The sequence below is a fragment of the Phoca vitulina genome, unplaced genomic scaffold (assembly GCF_004348235.1).
Source record: "Phoca vitulina isolate PV1807 unplaced genomic scaffold, GSC_HSeal_1.0 scaffold1, whole genome shotgun sequence".
NCBI classification, from domain to species: Eukaryota; Metazoa; Chordata; class Mammalia; order Carnivora; family Phocidae; genus Phoca; species Phoca vitulina.
Genome location: NW_022589704.1, coordinates 92,495,611 through 92,523,599, shown reverse-complemented (window position 1 = coordinate 92,523,599; position 27,989 = coordinate 92,495,611). Strand labels below are relative to the sequence as shown.

At 36.6% G+C, this 27,989-nt stretch overlaps 1 protein-coding gene and 1 pseudogene across 9 annotated transcripts in view; both read right to left on the bottom strand.

Moving 5' to 3' along the window:
- Positions 1–27,989, bottom strand: part of ZRANB3 (zinc finger RANBP2-type containing 3) — a 310,759-nt gene that overhangs the window by 99,031 nt on the left and 183,739 nt on the right. The gene's annotated exons all lie outside the window — the stretch shown is intronic.
- Positions 82–27,945, bottom strand: LOC116637572 (annotated as a pseudogene).

The window sequence follows — 27,989 nt, the reverse complement described above, 5'->3', positions numbered from 1 at the left end:
AAGAAAGGCAAAAGCTGCAAAGCTAAGGGCATGCAACAGACTCTAAGAGAACGTCTCAGAAATACCCGAAGTGGCAACAAGGAACGTTTGGCTGGAATTTGAAGTTCTTTTCAGGCATCTCTGTCTTTTGCTCCGTGTTTAAGGATGCGTGTGAACTCAATATAATTGAAATTTCCCTTTTTGTTGATAGGCGCTTCTCTGTACAGCTCATCCACTTCCTCGTCTGTAAACCGATCTCCCATGGTTGTCAGCAGCTCTCTCAGGTAATCTTCCTGGATGGTGCCAGTTGCTTCTTCATCAAAGCAAGCAAAGATGACATCTTCTGGATCTGTGCCATTTAACTTTTCACCAAACATAGTGAGAAACATGGTAAAATTTATGGGCCCGGGAGCCTCATTCATCATGGCATCCAGATACTAATCAGTTGGATTTTCCCCTAGGGAGGCAAGCATGTCATGCAAATCTTGTCAACGAAACCATCTCTGTTCTAATCAATCATGTTGAAGGCTTCTTTGAACTCCTGAATCTGTGACTGGTCAAACATGGCGAACATGTTGGATGTTGTGAGCTGGGGGCGCTTCTTGGTAGTCTTGGTCTTTGCCCTTTTGCTCGAAATGGTGGCGTTTAAATCCCTGCACAGCCGGGAGAATCCGAGCACTTCGGTAACCCCCTCGCTGCCCTGGCTGCTACTATCAACACCCTTCTACTCCCAGAGCCCCCTAAAACCAGTACTTCCATCCTCCGCTTAGCAAACCATTAGTCACCATTGTCGGAATTATATGAGTTCTTAACACATTCTAGACATGAGTCACTTATTAAATATATGCTTTCCCTATATTTTCTACCATTCTGTGGGTTGTCTTCATTTTCTTCATGGTGTCCTTTGAAGTACAGAAGTTATTAATCTTGATAAGGTTCAATTTGTCTAATTGGTATTTTGTTGCTCATGGTTTCAAAGTCATATTTAAGAATCCCTTGCCAAAACCAAGGAATAAATTTACCCCTATGCTTTCTTCAATAGTTTTATAGTTTCTGGTTTTACATTTAGGTCTTTGATCCATTTTGAGTTGATTTTTGTATATGGAATGAGTTCAAAGTCCAATTTCATTCTTTTGCATATGGCTATCCCCGTATCATTTATTGAAAAGACTACTCTTTTCCCCATTCAATGGTCTTAGTTTCTTGTTAAAAATAAATTAACTGTATATGTATGAGTTTATTTCTGGGCTATTGATTCTCTTGTTGATCTAGATATTTATCCTTGTTACAATGTCCTGATTACATTGTCATGATTACCCTTCTAATCAACAGAGATACTGATAGACTCTTGAGTCTATAGAAAAGTTTGAGGAGTATTACCACCTTAACAGTGTTGGGTCTTTTTGATATATGAACATGGGATGTTTTTACAGTAATTTAGATCTTCTTAAATTTCTTTCAATGTTTTGTAGCTTTCAGAGTATTAGTTTTACACATCTTTTGTTAAATTTATTCTTGAGTATTTTATTCTTTTTGATGCTATTGTCAACAGAATTAACTTAATTTTCAGATTGTTCATTGCAAGTGTATAGAAATACAATTGATTTTTGTACAATGATATATCCTGCAACAATGCAGAAATCATTTATTAGGTCTAATGGTTTTTTAGTGGATTTCTTAGGATTTTCTATATACAAGATCAAGGCATCTGAAAATAGAGATAGTTTTACTTCTTCCTTTCCAATCTTATTGCAATTATTATTTTATTTTCCTATCTAATTGTTCTGGCTAGCATTTCCAGTACAAAGTTGAATGGAAGTGGCAAGAACAGATAACACTGTCTTAAGGAAAGCATTCAGTCTTTGACCATTAAGTATGGTGTTAGCTTTGGGTTATTTGTAAATAAATGCCCTTAACCAGGTTGAAAAAAATGGTAATTATATTTTTGATAGTGAAAATTACCCTTACAATGGTTTTTCAGAAATAAAATACCTTCCACTGGCAGATAAAAACTGAGTTGATGTGGTTCAAGCTAATAATAAGAAGGATCTGAACTGAGACTGTAGCTGTGAGAAAGAGTACGGTACACATTCAAGAAAGGTTAAAGCAGTAGAGTCTATAGGATGTGAAAAACGAATGGATATCAACAGTAAGCCACAGGCAACAGTTAAGTTGACTTCTAGGTTTTAACTAACATATGATTGAATCTTAACCAACGAAGATTGAATCCACTGGATGAAGAGCAATTTTCAGGGATGAAGCACAGTTTTTAATATCCTGACTTTTATGTGCTGATGGCATATTGATACACTGAAGATGCCTACTAGTTTAACACTGGATGTAGCAGTTTGGAAATCAGGAGAATAGAGTAAGTTGGAGATGTAGATACCACATGAATTTTAGAATTAAAGCCAGAAAGGTGGTTGAAATTGGTCAGTGACAGGAAAAAAAAAAAAAATGAAAAGGAAAGATGGCCATTTTGTTTATCTTACCCTAGAAAATAGTTCTTTTATTTCCTGTATCAAACTTTTCTCCATATCACTGGCCTCTTTTAATATAAGGAATTGGCATAGCACCACTGGAATTCATGAGTTCAAATGCATGCTGAGATTAAAGAGAGCGAAAAACAGTTCTACAAAATCATTTTTAAAATACACTTATATTCAATAAAGATGCCACAAATATAGACAAATTATCAAAAAGATATACAATAAACCAGTGATAGATGACAGTCACTTGTAAAAACTGTACATGTCAATTTGTTATTTCTTTTTAAGATTTTATTTATTTATTTGACAGACAGAGAGAGAGAGAGATCACAGGCAGAGTGGCAGGCAGAGGGAGAGGGAGAAGCAGGCTCCCCGCTGAGCAGGGAGCCCGATGCGCGGCTCGATCCCAGGACCCTGGGATCATGACCTGAACCGAAGGCAGACGCTTAACTAACTGAGCCACCCAGGCGCCCCACAATTTGTTATTTCTTAAAGGCAGATTATTACTTCCAAGAATAAGTGCATATATATGTTTAGCATTACACTATATGCATGTAAAATCTATATATATTTTATCAGGAAAATATGACTAATGATGACTACTTCCCCCCCATACTATAAACTTGTATGGTTTTAAAGTGTTCTTAAAAACTCAGCTGTCCTACACCAAGTATTCTATTATGCTTTATCAATTTTATGAGATTAGACAGTAGTCATAAAATTTCACTAAATAAGCAAAATTAGTTAACAGTTTCTCTTCCTAATAACTCATGCTCTCTCAATCTTCAACCCCATGAAGCTTATGAATATATGCTCTTTTATTATCTCCTTGTTTCTATTAACTCTTTTGTCTGCTTATTTCAGATGTTAAGTCCTAATATTATTTAATTTGTTTTAAATACTATTAGAAGTAGATCCTAACAACATGTGATTTCATGTTGGGAAGAATGAGGCATATTGTTTAAAAAAAAAAAAAAAAAGGTGACCAATCTTTCCCGACTAGGATCTGTTTACCATCTACTTTCATTGTAGCCACATGAACTTACCTTGGACTAGAAAGCTGCCTATAGCATTAAGCTGCTGTTTTTCAAATTTTAAAACTATATTTTTAAATAATATTTTTATTGAAGTAATACATGCACAAGTTTTAAAAAAAAAACAAAAACTTTCAAACAATTTTGATCAGTAAGTCCAGGTTTTGATATATCCTCAAACTCAAGATAAATAATATTCAGAGAAAACAAAAAGCCACATTTGGGGACAAAGAAGATAAATGTCTCTGTAGCCTAGAAACAGAACGAAAATGTAAAGAAGAGAACAGGGTTGAAGATATCAATCTGCTTGTTTTAAGTCTAAGAGCAGACAGTGAGATCCAAGAACCAGGGATATAGAGACAAAGCATTTTCTATACAGTTTTAATATACAATAAATTTTCCAAGAACCACATGTATGCTGTTAATTCCACAGAATACTGTATATTTTTTTGTTTGAAATTTAACCCTGAGTTGCTTGCCAATTTGGAAAACCCATGCTGTTAACACCATGACTGTGGTAGCTGACCTGCAAACACACCAGATGTATTAGCTTACATTTCTAGAGCAAGTGCTCATAATGATTCTACACATATATCAAATTTCATTAAATGATTCATACTTTTCCCCTTTAATATGTCTGATATTCACACATATGTATCAGTCTAGTTGGAGCAGTTTTTCTCTTAGTGGTGTGTAAAATAATAGTATATATTATAATCAAGGCAGTCTTGGATTCATAAAAATATGTATTTTGCTCTTATTTTAAATTGGCTTCTACTGTGGTCATTCCTACCTATTTACATCCTAAAGTACATATTATTTTGTTATAGTTCATATAATTTTTATTTCTCCTCTATGTTATACTGGGGTTTTATTAGTTTTTTTTGAACATACATGAAGACAGAGATTACTGCAACTATGAATTTTATTTCAGTATAAGAAGGGGAGCATTATATAGCATTTATTATAAAAAGGTGGACATTAGGTCGATAAAGTTGGAAAAACACTGCTCTACAATATAACCACCTCCCTGTTCTCATTATGGTCATTTATAGCTATTATGCAATTAATACATGAGACTAAGTTCTGAGGAAAAACAGTGTGTTTGTGTGTGTGTGTGTGTGTGTGTGTGTGTATTTCATGTACTTCAATCTTTAACACAAAGTAAATTTTAAAAAGCCCCCAAAGAGCAATAAAGACAGAAAAAAAACCCACAACATTTTAAGAAGATGAATGTATAAAATTTTCAATGTCATAAGCTAGAAAACTACAAGTATTCAGAAGGTCAGTGTAACTTGACATGCAAGATTACTTTGCTACAAAGATGCAAGAATGGTATAAACTTGTTGAATCAGTATATTGTACACCTGAAACTAACGTAACATTGGTGTGTCAACTAAAGACAGGATGGTGACTCTCATCACCATAAATAAAATGTAAAGAAGTATTTTGTAAGATAAAAAAGACAATAAATGGAACTCATCAAGTCAAATTGTCTTCAGTGGAATAAATATATCCCAGGGTATGTTGGTAGCTATGAACTACACTATCTCCGACCATTCTAATCTCTCCTACATAATACTAAGATAAACTTCCTAAAATGTAAATTATCTTGCTTAAAAACCTTCAACAGAAGACTTCTGGTTTCCAGTCCACCATGTAAAGAGCTTAGAAGTTACCACTCCATCCTAACAAGAAAAAATCTAAAAACTCTTCTAAGATTTGTCAGAGAAGTGAGGTCACGAAGTAAACCACTGCCCTCCAAACTAGAAAGACAGTGGATACAGAAAATCATAACGGACCAGGGCAGAATCCATGGGCAAAAACTTCCACGGAAACCAGTGCCAGAAGAGGCAAATCTGAACTGTAATTGATGAATTGCTAGAGGCTCAGTGGGAGCACTCTGAGTTAAAAACTCTAGGGGGGTCCAGTTGCACGGGGCCCCCAGACTTGCTTGAGTTTTACCTACAGGAGCTCTACTAGGTCCTTATAGTGAATATAAGAGAAAAGTCCTCTGATGCTTCTGGCATGGAGAAAAGAAAAGGATCGATTTTGAAATATTTCAGACATTCTGTTTAACTAGGCCTGTATTTAAGAAAAAGTATTTTACTGGAGCTTAATCTGCTAGGATTTTATTAGAGCCTGACTGCTCTAGAAGAAGGGAAATACCCAACTCCAGTCCCGCTAGCCATCCTTTCCCGACTAAGGGGGGAAAAGCCACCGAGAAGCACTGATTTATTTCACAGCCCAGGGTCATGAGTTTAACACAAGATTGAGACGTATAGACAACAGAAGGCTTCCCCTCACTCTACAGCTTACACCACTACATTATTAGAAGCCATTCACTGAAGTTCTTTTCACTCAGTTAATCACATCCACCTTTTGAAAAAAAAAAAAAAATTACAAGGCATCCTGAAAAGTAAAAATAGTCTGAAGAGACTGAACAAGCATCAGTATCAGAGTTATATATGGCAAGAATGCTAGAATTTTTTAAAAATATGATAGGAGGGGGGAAAGATGGCGGAGGAGTAGGGGACCCTATTTCAACTGGTCCCCAGAATTGAGCTGGATATCTACCAGACCACTCTGAGCACCCACGAAACCAGCCTGAGATGTAAGAAGATCTGGATCTCTACAAACAGAATATCGCAGGCAGTTGGTTTTGAGGTACGAAGCAGAGAGCCGTGATTCTGCGGGCAGCTATCGGAGGATAAACGCAGCGGGGGGGTGCCTGGACGTGGCGATCCTACACCACCGGTGAGTGACAGCCTCGCACGCTGCGGACGGGCACAGACTCCCAGACCGGTAGCGTCAGGAAAGGACTTTAGGGCAGCCCCCGGGGTGAAGGACCAGACCGGTGGGGTCGCGTGCACGGGAACCGCAGCCGCCCCGACAGAAACCCGGAGCGATGGTCGCGCACATGCAAACTGCAGCCTCCGAGACAGAAACCTGGTGCGCCGGGGGGGGGGTCGCACCGGTGAACTGCAACCCCCGGGGGTGGAAACCCCAAGCGGCGGAGTCGCGCGCGCGCGAACTGCAGTCCCCAGGACAGGACCCCAAGCGGCAGAGCCGTGCAAGCGCGTGCGCACGCGCGAACTGGGAGCGGCTGGTGGTTTTAGAAGCACAAAGGGCAGAGACGCACCCCGACCTGGAGGTAGGACTGGGAACGCTGGGGAGGGGCGCACAACCCAGGACGCTGCAGTTTATAGCAGCACAGACAGAAACGGAGACAGTGTGGCCTGGAGAGCTCACTGAAGAACAGACTGAGGTCTCTCTGCTCTGAGGCAGAGGGTTGGAAACGGTCTCTTCTGCTCTGACTCGCGGAAGAGACCCGGAAAGCCCCCAGGGAAAGGCGCCAGAGAACAAAAGCCCCAAAGACTGATTCCCACTGAGCCCATCCCCCGCCACAGGGGGGCAGGGCAACTACGCCCAAACAGGGTTGCCTGAGTAACAGCGCAGCAGGCCCCTCCCGCAGAAGACAGGCTGGGAAAACAAGAGGCCAGCAACCCTAAGGTACCAAGAAAACAGGTACATCTTGCTTGGGTTCTGGTCAATAATTTGGACTCTATACATTCCCTCAAACACCCATCAACAGAATGACTAGGAGGAGGAGCCCCCAAAACAGAAAAGACTCAGAGATTATGACTTATGCTGAAGATTTACAAATGGATGCAGATATAACCAAGATGTCGGAGATGGAATTCAGGCTAGCAATTGTGAAGACAATGACTAGAATGGAGAAATCAATTAATGGCAACATAGAGTCTCTAAGGGCAGAAATGAAAGGGGAATTGGCAGAACTTAAAAATGCTATCAATGAGATCCAATCCAATCTAGATAATCTAACAGCTAGGGTAACTGAGACAGAAGAGAGAATAAGCGATCTGGAAGACAGTATAATAGATAAAAAGGGAAAAGAGGAGGCCAGGGAAAAACAACTCAGAATCCATGAAAATAGAATCAGAGAAATAAGTGACACCATGAGGCGTTCCAATGTCAGAATCATTGGAATCCTGGAGGGAGTGGAGAGAGAGAGAGGGCTAGAAGATGTATTTCAGCAAATCGTAGCTGAGAACTTCCCTAATCTGGGGAATGAAACAAACATTCGAGTCCTAGAGGCAGAGAGGAGCCCTCCTAAGATCAAGGAAAACACGCCAACACCCCGGCATGTAATAGTAAAACTTGCAAATCTTAGAACCAAGGAAACCATCTTAAGGGCAGTTAGGGGGAAGAGATTCCTTACGTACAGAGGGACGAACATCAGAATAACGTCAGACCTATCCACAGAGACCTGGCAAGCCAGAAAGGCCTGGCAAGACATATTCAGGGTACTAAATGAGAAGAACATGCAACCAAGAATACTTTATCCGGCAAGGCTTTCATTTAGAATGGATGGAGAGATGCAGAGCTTCCACGACCGGCAGAAGCTGAAAGAATATGTGACCACTAAGCCGGCCCTGCAAGAAATATTAAGGGGGGTTCTATAAAAGGAGAAAGACCCCAAGAGTGATCTACAACAGAAATTTACAGGGACAATCTATAAAAACAACGTCTTCACAGGCAACATGATGACAATTAATTCATATCTTTCAATAATCACTCTCAACGTGAATGGCCTAAACGCTCCCATAAAACGGCACAGGGTTGCAGATTGGATAAAAAGACAGGACCCATCCATATGCTGTCTACAAGAGACTCATTTTGAACCTAAAGATACATCCAGACTGAAAGTGAAGGGATGGAGATCTATCTTCCATGCCAGCGGACCTCAAAAGAAAGCTGGGGTAGCAATTCTTATATCAGACAAATTAGATTTTAAACTAAAGTCTGTAATAAGAGACACAGAAGGACACTATATCATTCTTAAAGGGTCTATCCAACAAGAAGATCTAACAATTGTAAATATCTATGCCCCCAACATGGGAGCAGCCATCTACATAAGCCAACTGTTAACCAAAATAAAGAGTCATATTGATAACAATACGTTATCAATCTCTCAGCAATGGACAGATCATCTAAGCAGAAAGTCAACAAGGAAACAAGAGCTTTGAATGATACATTGGACCAGATGGACCTCATAGATATTTATAGAACATTCCACCCTAAAACGACAGAATACTCATTCTTCTCGAGCGCACATGGAACTTTCTCCAGAATAGACCATATACTGGGTCACAAATCAGGTCTCAACCGATACCAAAAGATTGAGATTATTCCCTGCATATTCTCAGACCACAATGCTCTAAAACTGGAACTCAATCACAAGAAAAAATTTGGCAGAAATTCAAACACTTGGAAGCTAAAGACCACTCTGCTCAAGAATGTTTGGGTCAACCAAGAAATCAAAGAAGAACTTAAACAATTCATGGAAATCAATGAGAACGAAAACACATCGGTCCAAAACCTATGGGATACTGCAAAGGCGGTCCTAAGGGAGAAATACATAGCCATCCAAGCCTCACTCAAAAAAACAGAAAAATCCCAAATTCACCAACTAACTCTACACCTTAAAGAACTAGAGAAAAAGCAACAAACGACGCCTAAGCCATGCATTAGAAGAGAAATAATTAAAATTAGAGCAGAAATCAATGAATTAGAAACCAGAAACACAGTAGATCAGATCAATGAAACTAGAAGTTGGTTCTTTGAAAGAATTAATAAGATTGATAAACCACTGGCCAGACTTATCCAAAAGAAGAGAGAAAGGACCCAAATTAATAAAATTATGAATGAAAGGGGAGAGATCACGACCAACAGCAAGGAAATAGAAACAATTATTACAAATTATTATCAACAACTATATGCCAATAAACTGAGCAATCTGGATGAAATGGAGGCCTTCCTGGAAACCTATAAGCTGCCAAGACTGAAACAGGAAGAAATTGACAACCTGAATAGGCCAATAACCAGTAACGAGATTGAAGCAGTGATCAAAAACCTCCCAAAAAACAAGAGTCCAGGGCCTGATGGATTCCCTGGGGAATTCTACCAAACATTCAAAGAAGAAATAATACCTATTCTACTGAAGCTGTTTCAAAAAATAGAAACAGAAGGAAAACTTCCAAACTCATTCTATGAGGCCAGCATTACCTTAATCCCCAAACCAGGCAAAGACCCCATCAAAAAGGAGAATTTCAGACCGATATCCCTGATGAATATGGATTCCAAAATCCTCAACAAAATCCTAGCTAATAGGATCCAACAATACATTAAAAGGATCATCCACCACGACCAAGTGGGATTTATCCCCGGGATGCAAGGGTGGTTCAACATTCGCAAATCAATCAATGTGATAGAACACATTAATAAGAGGAGGGAGAAGAACCATATGGTCCTCTCAATTGATGCAGAAAAAGCATTTGACAAAATACAACATCCTTTCCTGATTAAAACTCTCCAGAGTATAGAGATAGAGGGAACATTCCTCAAGCTCATAAAATCCATCTATGAAAAACCCACAGCGAATATCATCCTCAATGGGGAAAAGCTGAGAGCCTTTCCCTTAAGATCAGCAACACATCAAGGGTGCCCACTCTCACCACTGTTGTTCAACATAGTACTAGAAGTCCTAGCAACAGCAATCAGACAACAAAAAGAAATAAAAGGTATTCAAATTGGCAAAGAAGAAGTCAAACTCTCTCTTTTCGCAGACGACATGATACTTTATGTGGAAAACCCAAAAGACTCCACCCCCAAATTACTAGAACTCATCCAGCAATTCAGTAATGTGGCAGGATACAAAATCAATGCACAGAAATCAGTTGCTTTCTTATACACTAACAATGCAACTGTTGAAAGAGAAATTAAAGAAACGATTCCATTTACAATAGCACCAAAAACCATAAGATACCTCGGAATAAACCTAACCAAAGAGGTAAAGGATCTATACTCCAGGAACTACAAAGCACTCATGAAAGAAATTGAAGAAGACACAAAAAGATGGAAAAATATTCCATGCTCATGGATCGGAAGAATAAACATTGTTAAAATGTCTATGCTACCCAGAGCAATCTATACCTTCAATGCCATCCCGACCAAAATTCCAATGACATTTTACAAAGTGCTGGAACAAACAATCCTAAAATTAGTATGGAATCAGAAAAGACCCCAAATCGCCAAGGAGATGTTGAAAAAGAAAAACAAAGCTGGGGGCATCACGTTGCCCGATTTCAAGCTATATTACAAAGCAGTGATCACCAAGACAGCATGGTACTGGCACAAAAACAGACATACAGACCAATGGAACAGAATAGAGAACCCAGATATGGACCCTCAACTCTATGGTCAAATAATCTTTGACAAAGCAGGAAAAAACATGCAATGGAAAAAAGACAGTCTCTTCAATAAATGGTGCTGGGAAAATTGGACAGCCACATGCAGAAGAATGAAACTCGACCATTCTCTAACACCATTCACAAAGATAAACTCAAAGTGGATGAAAGACCTCAATGTGAGACAGGAATCCATCAAAATCCTAGAGGAGAACATAGGCAGTAACCTCTTTGACATCGGCCACAGCAACTTCTTTCAAGATACATCTCCAAAAGCTAGTGAAACAAAAGCAAAAATGAACTTTTGGGACTTCATCAAGATAAAAAGCTTCTGCACAGCAAAGGAAACAGTCAACAAAACAAAGAGGCAACCCACAGAATGGGACAAGATATTTGCAAATGACACTACAGATAAAGGGCTGGTATCCAAAATCTATAAAGAACTTCTCAAACTCAACACCCAAAAAACAAATAATCAAGTCAAAAAGTGGGCAGAAGAGATGAACAGACACTTCTCTGAAGAAGACATACAAATGGCTAACAGACACATGAAAAAATGTTCATCATCATTAGCCATCAGGGAAATCCAAATCAAAACCACACTGAGATACCACCTTACACCAGTTAGAATGGCAAAAATGGACAGGGAAAGAAACAACAAATGTTGGAGAGGTTGTGGAGAAAGGGGAACCCTCTTACACTGTTGGTGGGAATGCAAGTTGGTACAGCCACTTTGGAAAACAGTGTGGAGGTTCCTCAAAAATTTTAAAATAGAGCTACCCTATGACCCAGCAATTGCACTCCTGGGTATTTACCCCAAAGACACAGATGTAGTGAAAAGAAGGGCCATATGCACCCCAATGTTCATAGCAGCAATGTCCGCAATAGCCAAACTGTGGAAAGAGCTGAGATGCCCTTCAACAGATGAATGGATAAAGAAGATGTGGTCCATATATACAATGGAATATTACTCAGCCATCAGAAAAGATGAATACCCAACTTTTACATCAACATGGATGGGACTGGAGGAGATTATGCTAAGTGAAATAAGTCAAGCAGAGAAGGTCAATTATCATATGGTTTCACTTATTTGTGGAACATAAGGAATAACATGGAGGACATTAAGAGAAGGAAGGGAAAAATGGGCGGGGGGAATTGGAGGGAGAGATGAACCATGAGAGACTATGGACCTGAGAAACAAACAGGGTTTTAGAGGGGAGGGGGGAGGGGGGATTGGTTAGCCCAGTGATGGGTATTAAGGAGGGCACGTACTGCATGGAGCACTGGGTGTTATACGAAAACAATGGATCGTGGATCACTACATCAAAAACTAATGATGTATTGTATGGTGACTAACATAACATAATAAAATTAAAAAAAAAAAAAGAAAAGAATTAGGTATTCATAAAATAGATACTAGGCCAAAGAAGAATGAAAATACAATTGGCAAAATGTTTAATAAAGCATATACACACTTAAAAAAATATGATAAAAATGATAAAGGTATTGATGGGAAAATTAAACAAGCAAGAATAGATGTATAATATATACAGAGACAGGAAATTCGAAGAAAGAATAAAAGGGAAATGCTAAAGACCATAAACACTGTAACATAAATGAAGAATGTCTTTGATGGTCCCATTAATAGGCATGGCTGACAAGAGACTCTCTAAACTTCAGGGTATGGTAATAGAAAATTTCCAAACTGAAAAACAAAAGGAAAAAAGACTGAAAAAAAAAACATAAAAAAAATCCAAAACGTGTGGGAAAAACTGTAAAAAGTGTAATGTACATGTAATTGGAATACTAGACAGATAAGAAAGAGAGATTGGGACAGAAGAAACATTTGAAATAATAATGACTGAGAATTTTTCTAATTAATGTCAAGATACCAAAACACAGAACCAGTAAGTTCAGGGAACATCTAGCAGGATAAATGCCCAAAACACCATACCTAGGCATATCTTATCCAAACTTCAGAAAATCAAAGAAAGTCAAGGAAAAAAAACATTGTGCCTATATAGAAGCAAAAGTAAGGATTACATACAACTTCATCTCAGAAGCCATTAAAACAAGAAGAGAGTGGAGAGAAATATTTAAAGTGTTGAAAGAAAAAACTCACCAATCTAGAATTCTGTACTCTGCGAAATTAGTTTTCTTTCTTTTTAATTAAATTTAATTTATTTATTTGTCAGAGAGAGACTGAGAGAGCACAAGCGGGGGGGAGGGGCAAAGGGAGAAGCAGGCTCCCCGCTGAGCAAGGAGCCTGATGCAGGACTCAATCCCAGGACCCTGAGATGGGATAATGACCTGAGCCTAAGGCAGATGCTTAACTGATGAGCCACTTACGCGTCCCTCTGTGAAATTAGTTTTTAAAAGTCAAGGAGAAATTAAGACTTTCTCAAACAAACAAAAATTAAGGAAATTTGTTGCTAAAAGACTGGCTTTGCAAGAAATACTAAAAGAAGTTCTTTAGAGAGAAGGAACATGATATAGGTCAGAAAATCGGATGTATATAAGGAAGGGAAGAACACTAGAGAATGAATAAGTGAAGGTAAAATAAAAACTTTTATTTTTCTTATTCTTAATTATCTAACAAATAACAGTTTGCTCAAAATAATAATAGTAACAATGTATGACATCATATTCTTTCTAACTATGCTTATAATAAGTAAAATGAATGACAGCGATCTATCTATGTTTATTCATAAGTGAAATGAATGACAGCAATGATACAAGGGATTGCAGGGAGGAATCAGGATTATTTTGATATTATAAGGTACCTGCACTACCACTGAAGTAGTATAGTGTTACTGACCATGGTTTGGCAATGACATTTGAGATAGAATACCAAAGGCACAATCTATGAAAGAAATAATTTGATGAGTGGGACTTCATTAAAATAAAAACATTCTGCTCTATGAAAGACAATATCGAGAGAATGATAAGATAAGCCACAGTTTGGGAAAAATATTTGCAAAAGATATATCTAGGAAGGACTATTTTCCAAAATATAAAAAGAATTCTTAAAACAGTAAGAAAAATGAACAACCTGATTTAAAAAAATGGCAAAAGATGTAGATGTAAACAGGCATCTCACCAAAGAAGATATACAGATTCCAAGAAAGCATATGAAATGATGTACATCATAAATCATTAGGGAATTGTAACATAAAACAACAATGAGATACCCATATAAACCTATTAGAATGGCTTATGTCTTAAACATTAACAATACCAAATGCTGACAAGGATGTGGAACAACAAGAAATCTCATTTATTGATAGAGGAAATGTAAAACGGTAAAGCCACTTTGGAAGATTGTCAGTTTCTTACAAAACTAAATATAGTCTTACCATACATACAGCAGTTATGCTCCTTGGTATTTACCCAAAGGATTTGAGAACTTACGTCTAAACAATAAACTGCACATGAATGCTTACAGCCAAACTGCCAAAACTTGGAAGGAACCAAGATATCCTTCAGCAGGTGAATGGGTAAGCAGTGGTATATCCCAGCAGTGGAATATTATTAGGCACTAAACAAGAATGAGCCATGAAAAGACATGGAGGAAACTTAAATGCATATTACTAAGTCAAAGAAGCCAATCTGAAAAAGCTATATACTATGTGATTCCAACTATTAAATGGTCTCAAAAAGGCAAAACTATGGAAATAAAAAGATAAATGGTTGCCAGAAGTTACAGAGGAAGGAGGGATGAATAGGCAAAGCATAGAAAAATTTTAAGGCAGTAAAACTATTCCATATGCTACTACAATAGTAAATAAAAGGGAAATGCTAAAGACCATAAACACTGTAACATAAATGACAATATACCTTTGTCAAAACCCATAGAATGTGTAATACCAAGAGTGAACTGAAATGTAAACTATGGACACAAGGTAATAATGATGTGTCAATGAAGGTTCACTGACTATAATAAATGTACCACTGTGGTGCAGAATTTCATAGTGAGGGAGGTTTTACATTTGTGAGGACAGCGGGTATATGGAAACTCCCTGTACTTTCCACTCAATTTTGCTGTGAACCCACATGTGCTCTTAAAAAATAGTTTATTAATTAAAAAAAGTGGTGGGGGAGGGTTGCATATATCAATCTCTGTCCTCCATATTCCCCAAATTCCCTTCCCAAAGCCCACTGAGTCTATGGATCTTCTTAGCTAAGAGTGCCTATGCTGATGTCAGATTGCTTAGGATCTTGAGCTGAAGGCCTTTTAAGTGCCCAGTGCCCAAGAATTTAAAATCCTACTTTAAAAATAGGAGAAATAGAGGCACCTGGGTAGCTCAGTAGGTTAAGTGTCTGCCTCCGGCTCAGGTCATGATTCTGGGATCCAGAGATTGAGCCCTGCTTTGGGCTCCCTGCTCAGTGGGGAGTCTCCTTCTCCCTCTCCCTTTACCCCTTCCCCCACTCATGCTCTCTCTGTCTCTCTTAAATAAATAAAAATCTTTAAAAAATATATAAAAATAGGAGAAATAAAGTAAAAAAAGAAAACCAAAAAAATCCCCCCAATTAGCTCCAAACGTCAATAACATCAATTCCAAAGATAATAGTATAATCAAGTGTACTCTATGAAGTAATTCATTAAACCCTCACAACTCTGTAAGATAGGTAAAGTACCAGTATCATCTCTATTTTATGAACAAGAAACAGTATGGAAAGGTTGAAGAATTTGTCCAAGCTCTCAAAAGATGGTAACAGCAGTACTAGGATAAAAGCTTGGCAGTCAGAACCCAAAGTCCTGCTTGAATAAAACCCATCTTTGATATAACAATATGAAAATCATATTTAATACGGAACTTGGGATTATTTTGCTATGCCTGAGTTCATTTGTGTGTGTGTTTTGGAGGGGAAGGTGTACAAAAGCCAGGAGATTCCAAGACTAGGAAGCATTCCTGACTTCAGGTCAGGTCTTGCACTTTTCTTTCCTAACTCTCAATTTCCAAAATGTATGAAACAGGAAGGTTTTCTATTTCAGACAAATGATTGAATAAAATGCAGGTTGTATCAAATATGGACTATTAAGCAACTATTCATAAGAACCAAGCATGGGTTGGAGAGAATAGGAGAAGAATTTTGCAAATCATATTTCCAATATGGGATTAATATCCAAAATACATAAAGAACTCATATAACCTAACAACAACAAAACAACCTGGTTTAAAAATGGGCAGAGGATCTAAGCAGACATTTTTCCGAAGAAGACATACAGATGGCCAAAAGGCACATGAAATGATGTTCACCATCACTAATTATTAGGGAAATGCAAATCAAAACCACAATGAGATAGCATCTCATACCTTTGGTATGGCTATTATCACAAAGACCAGAAATAGGAAGTGTTAAAGAGAATGTAGAGAAAAGAGAACCCTCACACTCTGTTTGTGGGAATGTATATTGGTGTAGCTACTACAGGATACAGTATGGAGATTCCTCAAAAAATTAAGACTAGAACCACCATATTATCTAGCTATTCTACTTCTGGGTATTTATGTAAAGAATAGTAAAATGCTGATTCAAAAAGATATATACACTTCTATGTCCACTGCAGCATTATTTAAAATAGCCAAGAAATGGCTATGTCCACTGATGGAAGAATGGATAAAGATGTGGTACACACACACAAACACACACAATGGAATACTACTCAGCCACAAAAAAAAATGAAACCTTGCCATTTGTGACAACATGGATTGATTTTCAGGGTATTATGCTAAGTGAAATAAGTCACACAGGGAAGGGCCATGGCAGGTGGGAAAAATGGGTGAAGGGGATCAATTGTATGGTGATGGATGGTAGCAAGACTTTTTGTGGTGATCCCTGTATAAAGATGTCTAATATAATGCTGTACACTTGAAACTTACCTAATGTTATATACCAATTTTACCTTTTTAAAATATTTCCACATGTCTCCAAATCCAGGAAAATAACACATTTTTATTAATTAACCACTGGACACATATTTATAATGCCTTTTCGACATTTTCTACTGCTTATACTTTGATTGCCTCTTCATGGGACAACTTTATATTATTTTTTACAAAGAAATAGGATAATTCAGACTCAAACCAAGCATGGATGACCAAATTCTGTTTTTTATCATTCTTACTTTTCAGAAGTTTCTTTCAGGCTTGTAACTTATTATCAGCATGTTGTATAAAATTACTTTTGAATTGTCAAATTTGAAAAATCTTCTATCAAGTTTCTGCCATAATCAGCTCTACGAATTTGAAGAATTATTCACAGATTAATCCTCTGGCCCTGTACATTTCAATTATGCTTCTCCATGATTCATATCCTTCCAGCACCAGGTACCAAGGACAAGTTCACAAAGCAGTACCTCTGCCATCTCTGCTCTAGGAGTATTCCTGGAAACCATTCCCTCATTGAGTTGACTATCAAAAACTTAACTATACATGGAAATTACTGAGAACTACAAAAATATAGCCCACTAAACTCAAACTAAATGTACCTTCAATATACTTTCCTCTTACCCTGATCCCCAAAATGCTTGCTGATACTCCAATACCAGGACACAATATAAATACCCATATAATATATAGATATTACATTATACACACACACACCCCAAAATTGAACTAGAAAGAGATCTTTCAATCTATTAATATTAAAATAGCCTATTTCTATAAATATGACAGGGACATAAGACCCAGTGTAAGTTGCCAAAGCCCTTCCTAGAGCCTTGAAATGGGCTTATATAAATGGGGGATTCTGTAAGGTTCATTAGTTTTAGGGCAAAGAAAGAAAATTATACAAGTTTATAAGTGCAATAGCAAAGAGGTAAGGTATATAGATGAAAGAGGAAAAGTATAAGTAAATAATAAAAAAGAAATATTTTTTAAAGGACAAAATAGCAGCAGAATGGTTTAAGGTGTAATTAAACATAAAGGAAACTCAATTCCTAACAACCTAAAATTAACAACAACAAAATTTCTAATGTCTCTACACAAGTTATAAAACATGAATCTTAAAAACTACTTTGAGATTAACATAGCCATTTTCTTATTCAGATTTACAGAATAAAATTTCATTTTTCCTTTTCTAAGTAAGAATAAATACAAACTTATTTTTCTTTCTGATAATATATAAATTTAAAAAGGTATTTCTCAATAGGCACAAATCACTAGCTCATAATGGTGAAATAGGAAGTTTATGGCCAAGAACACGCATGCTTATCTATCTGTGTTCCTAGAAACACACACTCAGACACATGAACACATAAAAGCACACATACAGAGTTAACAGTGGAATTTGGAAATTACCCTCTGATTTTTTTTTTTTTTTAATGTAAGTTCCTTTATGTCCCTTAATAGAAATCCTTTTTTTTAACCCCTACCTCCTGGGAAAAACTAATCTGTTTCTGCCCCTAAAGTTTTGCACGTTCCAGAATGGTATATAAATACAATCATATGGTGTGTAATCTTTTAAATCTGATTTCTTTCACTTACCATATGCATTTGAAATTCATCTATGTTGTTGTATGTATTTGTAGTTAATTTCTTTTCTGATGTGTAATATATTCCACTGTATGGATATATCATGACTTGTTTATATACTCACCAGTTGAAGACATCTGGATTGTTTCAAGTTTTAGGTGACTATAAAAAGCTGCTGTAAACATTTTGCATACAGATTTTTGGGTGAACATATGTTTTCATTTATCTTGACGAAACACCCTAATTGGGATCCTTGAGTTATACGGTAGGGGTATGTTTAAGTTCATAAGGAATTGGCATGATGTTTTCCAAAGTTCCTCTACCATTTTGCATTCCCACCAGCAATATATGTAAGTTCCATTGTTCAGCGTTGTTGCCATCATTTGGTATTATCAGTGTGTAAAATATTACCTATTCTAATGCATGTGGACTGGTATCTCACTGTGGTTTCAACTACCAACTGTCTAATATCTAATAATATTGAGCATCTTTTGAAGTGCTTATATGAATTCCCTATATCTTCTTACATGAAGTCCCTAACCTAATGATTTAACATTTTTTATTATTGAGTTTTGAGAGATTTGATATACTCTTATAAATCCTTTTGTATATTTTAAAATGTGTATATATATAAACATAGATTGTTTATCAAATATGTGCTTTACAAATATTTTTCTTAGCCTGTGGCTTGTCCATTCATTCTCTTAATAGTGTTTTTAGAAAAGATTTTTTCAATTTTAAAGAAGTAAAATTCATCACGTCTGTCTTTTATAGTTCATGTTTTTTATATCCTATATAATAAAAAATACTTGCATAACCTAAGGTCACAAAGATTTTCTCCTTTATTTCCTTTTAGTAATTTTAAGTTTAGAATTCATTTTTAATTGATTTTAATTACACATAACATAAAATTTGTCATCTTAAAAATTTCTAAGTGTACAGTTCAGCAGTATCAAATAACTCATAAAAGTGTATAACCCTACCACCATTAATCTCCATAACTCTTTTTATCTCATAAAACTGAAACTCTGTATCCATTAAACAATAACTCCTCATTCACCAATACTTTCAGGCCCTGGCAATCTCCATTCTACTTTACCTCCCTATGATTTGACTACTCTAAGTACCCCATATAAGAGGAATCATATGGTATTTGTCTTTTGGAGACTGGCTTATTACATTCAACATAATGTCCTCAAGGTTCATCCATGTTGCAACATATGTCAGAATATCCTTTCTTCTTAAGGTTGAATACTATACACATTTTGCTTATCTAGTCATCCATTAAAGGACACAGGGGTTGATTCCACATTTTCACTACTGTGAATAATGCTGTTATGAATCAGGTGTACAAATAATCTCATCAAGACCCTGCTTTCAATTCTTTGGAATATATCCCAGAAGTAAAATTGCTGGATCATATGGTAATTCAGCCCACTGACTTCTGCCCTCCAAAGTTTCTGGTAAGATACCTGCTGAAAATCTTTTTGAGGATCTCTTATATGGGAGGAGTTGTTTATCACTTGCTGCTTTCAAGATTTTCTTTGTCTTTAGAATGTTTGATTATACTTTATTTCCATGTTGGTCTCTATGAGTTCATCTTTCTTAGAGTTCATTAAGCTTTTAGATGTATATAATCATGTCTCATCAAATTTGGAACGTCTTCAGTCACCTTCTTTCTTCAAATATTCTCTCAGCCCCTTTCTTTCTCTCTTCTGGGACTTCTACAATGTACATGTTTATCTATTTGATGGTCCCTTAGGTTCTGTTCACTTTTCTTCATACTTTTTTCTTTCTGTTCCTCAGACTCAAAAATTTCTGTTGCCCTATCTTCAAGGTCTTTGATTCTTAACTTCTGCCTGCTCAGATCTGTCTCTAAAACCCTCAATAAAGTTTTCATTTCAGTTCTTACACTTTTCAGCTCCAGAATTTCTTTTTGGTTTTTTTTTTTAGGTTTTTTACATCTTTATTTTTTGTTCAAATATCATTTTCTTGACTTTTTCCACATCTTCTTTAGTTCTTTGAGTATCTTTACAGAAGTTGTTTTACTCTTTGTCTAGATGTGTCATTAGGTCTTTTTCAGGGACTGTTTCTGTTGACTTATTTTTGTCCTTTCAATGGGTCATACTTTACTGTTGCTTTATATCCATTATGATTTTTTTGTTGAAAACTAAATGTTCAGATCTAATAATGTGGTAACTATATAAATCAGATTCTCCCCCTCCTCCGTGTTCTACTGTGGTTTTGTTGTTGTTATTCCTTTTGATTAATTATTCATTTATTTTTTTAACTTTTGTAAGCTGTCTCTGTGCCAAGGATAAGCCTGAGGTATAAACTTGAGGTCCTCTCCGTTCTCTTCTGACCCTATTCCCTTCCCTGGGTGTGCACAGTCACTTTCAAATTTAACCCATATATGCAGTTGTGTATGGATGTTTTAATCTTTAATGACTGGTTCCCAAAAGGAGAAAAAAAAGAAAAACTGGGGAATAGCACCAGCACCTTAAATCCTCTAGAAGTCACTTTAGCCAAAAGTTGGGGGGGGGGATTGCAATGGGGATAGGTGCAACAACAATGGATGCTCCCACTTCATCTGCACCTTTATGATGAGAAGCAGCAATCAGTTATCAGAGAAGAGATCTTTGATGAGAATGCGGTCATTTTTGCCCATCCTGGCTCCCACAAGTTGTGTGCAACTTGCTCTAGGAAGGTCAATGAAGCTGTCTGTCATGAAGCTGTAGGTGGAGGATGGTAACTATTACTTTGGTAAAAGCTGGAATTAACTGAAATTAACCACAATTTACTGTCCAGGCCTTCCCCTGGAAGTTGCAAATCTTCAATATACTCCAGAGTTCCAAAATTGTGATATCAAAGATTCTGCGAGTGTCAACTGCTGTCTAGATGGGAAGACAGGGGGCGCCTGGGTGGCTCAGTCATTAAGTGCCTTCGGCTCAGGTCATTATCCCAGGGTCCTGGGATCGAGCCCCACATCGGGCTCCCTGCTCCACGGGAAGCCTGCTTCTCCCTTTCCCACTCCCCCTGCTTGTGTTCCCTCTCTCGCTGTGTCTCTCTCTGTCAAATAAATAAATAAAATCTTTAAAAAAAAATTGATGGGAAGACAGATTCCTGATGATTCCTACTTTGGCATCTTCCCAGCATCCTCTATCATTCATTTCAGTTAAATTTTACATATGGTGTGAGATATGAATTGAGCTGCTGTTTCTGCTTTTCTTCTCTCTCTCAGTGTCTCTTTGTTTCTGCTTATGGAGATCTAACTATTCCAGGAACATTTGGTGAAAAGACACCTTTCCACATAGAACTGCCTTGCATCTTTCTAAAAAATCAGTTGACCATAGAGTTTCCTAATTGGTGAACATATGGGAGATGTGGGGGAGAGTGGAGTGACTAGAGAGGGCATGGAATCTCCACACCCCTTCCCTATACCTTGCCCTATGCATCTCTTACCTGGCTGTTCTTGAGCATTGAGGATAAAACTGTAATTTCTGGCAAGACCAAAGAGGACCAGGAAAGAAAATTAATGACAAAGGGGTTAGAGGCCCAGAGCTGAATATTCATATAGATGGAAATAATGCTTTATGTTTCTTTAGCAAAGCAAATATTAAGATGTATTTGAACTATCAGATAGTGATCAGGACCAAAAGAAGCTGATTTAACTGAAGCAAACTATTCACGTAAACAAAGCATACCTGTATCTCAATTACAGAGATAAGTAAACATGAATCCAAGAACTATTTTTCTAGCTATTTAGATACATTTGGAAGCAAGTTAAAAATTCATTCAGATCTATCAAAACATATTACTTCATGAAATATCTCGAAGTTATATTGTGACTTTGCAGCTCTTATGAAAACCTGAGTTAGAATTGCGAATATCCTAAGTGTAAGCTTAATGGCAAAGACCATGTCTTTGTATTCCTGGCACCTAGTATGATGCCTGACATATAATAAGTAGTTTATGAATTAATGAACAAATGGATGAGGTGACTAATGAATACACCTCAGAGTTCTTGAGAAAAGAAATACCCGAGGAAGCAAAAACTAAAGCAATAACTGGAGTTTGCAGAGGGACATAAAATTAAGCATACAAAATTAATCATATTTATCAATTATTTCTATGGAAAACCTTCCAACATGAGAAGAAATGAATATAAAAGCTATTAAATAATAAGACCAAAGAGAACGAGAGAAGAAATAGTGGATAAGCAATTTCAAAAAATTATAGTAAAGAGAAGGTATGTAGAGGCGATATTCTGGTTAAAACTCTTAACTATAAGGAACAAACAAAGGGTTGCTAGAGGGAAAGTAGGTGGGGGTGGATGGGATAACTGGGTGATGGGCATTAAGGAGGGCACTTGATATAACGAGCACTGGGTGTTATGTACAACTTATGAATCACTAAATTCTACCCCTGAAACTAATAATACACTATATGTTAACTAACTTGAATTTAAATAAAATCTTAAAAAAAAACCATGGTGAGTAAACAAATACATTTATCCTCAATCAAAATGAATACAAAGCAATATGAATGTGTTAACTGACCAGGACAAAGATAATGGAAAACAAAAACAAGAACAGAAACACCAAAAACCACAACAGGCAACAATATGAACATATTCTAGAAGCAAAAAACAAAATAAAAAAAACAACTGAAGAAGCTAACAAAACCAAGAAAGCTAAAGACTAACAACTAAAAGAGGACTGTCCACAAACTCCTGGAATGTCTCAGAAACTAAAAGCATCAGCTACCTTAGAAGGTGGAAGTATGACATGGTAGCTAAAACCAGGGACACTGTTTAAAGTTTGTATAAGGAATGGTTAAATGCCCAGATTCTCTAGCCATTCTGATGTCATCGTGTTACTATCCCACCCCCACAAGACCATGGTTTTATTCTATAAAGAAAGTGAACTACTGTTCAAACCTAAAAGACTAAGAATAGTCTTTGGGGGGGAGAGGGCGGAATGGTGCCATATGGAACCAAGACAGATTGAGAAAAGTCTACATGCTGAGAATTGACAACATTATTCTGCTTCCTTTGTTTATGCCACAAAGATGGTAGCTATGTTTAAACATCCACATACAGCACAAGAATGGAGGATACCTTTTTCTCTCAAAAACTTTAAAAGGTCACAAAGAAGACATAAAAATGGCTAACAGACACATGAAAAAATGCTCAACATCACTCAGCATCAGGGAAATACAAATCAAAACCACAATGAGATACTGCCTCACACCGGTCAGAATGGCTAAAATTAACAACACAGGAAACAACAGATGTTGGTGAGGATGCAGAGAAAGGGGAAACCTCTTAACACTGTTGGTGGGAATGCAAACTGGTGCAGCCACTCTGGAAAACAGTATGGAGGGTCCTCAAAAAGTTAAAAACAGAACTACCCTATGACCCAGCAATTGCACTACTAAGGTATTTATCAAAGGATACAAAAATAGTGATTCAAAGGCGCACATGCACCACATGTTTATAGCAGCAATGTCCATAATAGTCAAAACATGGAAAGAACCTAGATGGCCATCGACAGATGAATGGGTGAAGAAGATGTGGTATATATATATATATATATACACAATGGAATATTACTCAACCATCAAAAAAAATGAAATCTTGCCATTCACAATGATGTGGATGGAACTAGAGGGTATTATGCTAAGCAAAATAAGTCAGTCAGAGAAAGACAAATACCATATGATTTCACTCATATGTGTAATTTAAGAAACAAAACATATGAGCATAGGGGAAGGGAAGGAAACATAAAATAAGATAAAAACAGAGAGGGAGGCAAACCATAGGAGACTCTTAACTCTAGGAAACAAACTGAGGGTTGCTGGAGAGGGGGTAGAGAGGGGTATGGGATAGTGGGTGATGGGCATTAAGGAGGGCACTTAATGTAATGAGCACTGGGTGTTTTATGCAACTGATGAATCACTAAATTCTACCCATGAAACTAATAATACCCTATATATTAACTAAATTGAATTTAAATAATTTTTTTTAATTTTTATTTTTTTAAGATTTTGTAATATTTTTAAAAAATTTTTTTATTAACATAAATGTATTTGTTTCAGGGGTACAGGTCTGTGATTCATCAGTCTTACACAATTCACAGTGCTCACCATAGTACTTACCCTCCCCAATGTCCATCACCCAGCCACCCCATCCCTCCCACCCTCCTAAATAAAAAATTTTTAAAAAAATTTTAAGAGGTCACAAAAAGACCTCCATATATTAACATTTAGGGATTTCCCAGGGAAAAGCCCATACTTTTCTAGTCAAAAAGCTTTTCTAATCAACTTTTTATATTTTCAATCTTAAAATATGAATGGACATTCACAGATCAATAGGCATTGAAGAAAAGTATCCAATATGAACAACAGAGATGAAAACAAAATGAAAAGAAATTTAGAGTAAACATACAATGCAGCAAACAGAAAATTAAGAACAAAAAATAAAACAAAATAATAACAAAAACCTGAGCAGCAACAAGCATCCCAAAACAATAAGCATCCCCAAACACAGGAGGCTATGAAAGAAAGAAAGAAAAGCGACTAAGGGTATAAAGAGTAAAAAAAAAAAAAAAAAAAAAGATTAAAAATCTGTAACATTTTAGCAATTTTCTTTAGTTAAATACAAAAATGCAACAGAAGACCTGGGTGATTAAGGAAGAAATGTCCCAAAAAGTAAAACAAAAATATCAGAAATTCAATTAAGTAAATAATAGAAGTTCCAGAAAGATATGTTGAAGGAAAGGAGAAAGAAAGTTAAAAATGAGTAATTTCCAGACATAAGCACTCAAATTACCATGTTGAAAGAGAATACCTACTGTCTATCAATAGAATAAAAAAAAAACTAAACAAAGGTATATTTTTATAAAATTAAAGATTAACCACAATAAAGGACAAGCTCAGAAGCTTCCAGAATGGGGAGACATATAAATATCTATGAGACATGCAAAGGGTCAAAAATGAGAATGGAGTTGTGATTCTTTTTTTTTTTTTTTTTAAGATCCATTCATTTATTTGAGAGAGAGAGAGAACACCTGGGGGGGTGGGGAGAGGGAGAGGGAGAGGAAGACAAGCAGACTGTCTAATGAGCAGGAAGCTGGACGCAGGGCTCAATCCCAGGACCCTGAGATCATGACCTGAGCCGAAATCAAGAGTCAGATGCTTAACCAACTGAGCCACCCAGGCGCCCCAGATTGGCTTTAAATATTGGGTGGTTGCCTAAGCAACTGATACTCATTTACAACCTCTATAGCTAAAACCACCTAGGCTAAAACCACCTCTACAGCTAAAACCATGACTGAGCCACCCAGGCATAAAAGCGTTGTGATTCTTAATAGCAACCTTGGTAGTAGAGGCAATGAAGAACTAACCTCAAAACTCTAAGGAAAAATGATTTTCAACACAGAAATATAAAATTATCAATTTAGAGATTATCTAGAAGCAGTCATATAAGAATTCAAAAAGTTTACTTTCTATGCACTATTCTTAGGAAGCTGTTGAGGGTTATCTTTCCAGAAAACTAGGAAATAGTCCAAAAGGAACCAAAGAAAAAAATGTACAAGATGATCCTGGAACATCTTCTCACATCAGATACTAAGAAAGCAATCAAAGCCTAGTAGCGTTGTATCAAAAGGACCATATTGAAAATGGTCCCATTTATTAAAGGTGGGACAATTTAACCAACAATAAAGATAATAGATAAAGTGAATTGAAAAAAAATGAGTTAAAAATAAAATTCTTAAATACTCAACAGACTAAGATTACAAAGTAACTTTCTTACCCTGATAAATAGCATCTATAAAAAATTATGAGAACTATATACTGAAAACTACACAGCACTGTAGAAAGAAATTAAATGAATGGAAACACATCTCCCTTCATTAACTGGAAAGAGTTCATATTATTAAAGTGGCAAAACTCCGTCAAATAATGTGAACTTCAGCTGACATCTTTGCAAAAATTAACAAGCTAATCCTAAAATTCAGATAAAAATGCAAGGGTTACAGAACAGCCAAAAAACTCTTGAAAAAGAACAAAGTTAGAAGACTTACAATTACCAATTTAAAAAATGAAAATCCTCATTGGAAATCATTAGAGAATGTTAGCCAAACAACTTACTATTTTGAAAACTAACAAATAAAGAGAAAGTAAGCATTTTTCCTGCTTTTTCTAAATAAACTGAATGAATGATTTCCAAATAGTAGATAAGGGGAGGTTTTCCTTTATAGACCTATGTCAACTAATAAATGAAGGAAGAGTATTAGACTATAGCCCTTTTGTAATGCCTAAAGATTTAATAGATCATGTACTGAATGTTGACAGCTACTAACATCACAAAAAAAAGAGGCTTTAGATATCAAGAGCCTCTAATGGAAGAACATGACATTCCTATGAAAAAGAATTGCCAAAAAACTGAAGTCCCTAAGTCTAAATACTATTATAGAAATAAGAGAACAGAGGAACATGTTAAACTTCATGGGGATGGAAGCAGCAAAATCCAGATTACAGTAATAAATTATTTTCTTCAACAAATTAAAAATAAAGAAATAAAACAAGACAAAAGAGGGAAACCCTAGAGATTAAGAGAGACTTCACTAGAGATTAAGGGAAATATCTAACATTGGTTAAGTGTGAGCCTTTGGGTACTGATTTAAACTGTGTGGAGAAAGACAATTTTAAAAACCTGCGATATTATATTAAAAAGATAACTGAAAATTTGAACATTTATTGCATTTTTTTTTTACTTTAAAGATTGACTATTATTTATTTTAATTTTTATGTACGATAATGGGATTCTAATTACTTGATTTTTGTGGAGTCCTTACTCTTTACAGACACAGTGTGAAATATTTTTAGCTAAAAGGAGATGTGTAGGGGCGCCTGGGTGGCTCAGTCATTAAGCGGCTGCCTTTGGCTCAGGTCATGATCCCAGAGTCCTGGGATCGAGCCCCACATCAGGCTCCTTGCTCAGTGGGAAGCCTGCTTCTCCCTCTCCTACTCCCCCTGCTTGTGTTCCCTCTCTCGCTGTGTTTTCTCTCTGTCAAATAAATAAATAAAATCTTAAAAAAAAAGGGGGGGGGGCATGTGTAGGCTTTCTTTCAACATAACGTGGTGAAGTTACATGGGAATACAGGCATAATCTGCAGATCCTGAGGGTCTGGTTCCAGGCCACCAAAATAAAGGGAAATTGCAATAAAGAGAGTCAAACAAATTTTTCAGTTTTCTAGTGCATGTAAAAGTTATGTTAACAGTATTCCCTAGTTTATTAAATGTGCAAAAGTAATGCATCTAAAAAACAACATATACAGTTTAATTTTAAAATACTTTATTGCCAAAAATTGCTAACCATCATCTGAGTTTTCAGCAAGTCATAACCTTTTTGCTGGTGGAGGATCTTCCTTCAGTGATTATGGCTGCTAACTGATCAGGATGGTGGTTGCTGAAGGCTTGGTGGCTGTGGCAATTTCTTAAAATAAGACAACAATAAAGTTTGCCACATTGATTCACTCTTCCTTTCACAAATGATTTCTCTGTAGCATGTGACACTGTCTAATAGCATTTTACCCACAGAACTTCTTTCAAAATTGGAGTCAATCCTTTCAAACTCTGCTGCTGCTTTAGCAACTAAATTTACATAATATTCTAAATCTTTTGTTGTCATTTCAACAATCTTCACAGCATCTTCACTAGTAGATATCATCTCAA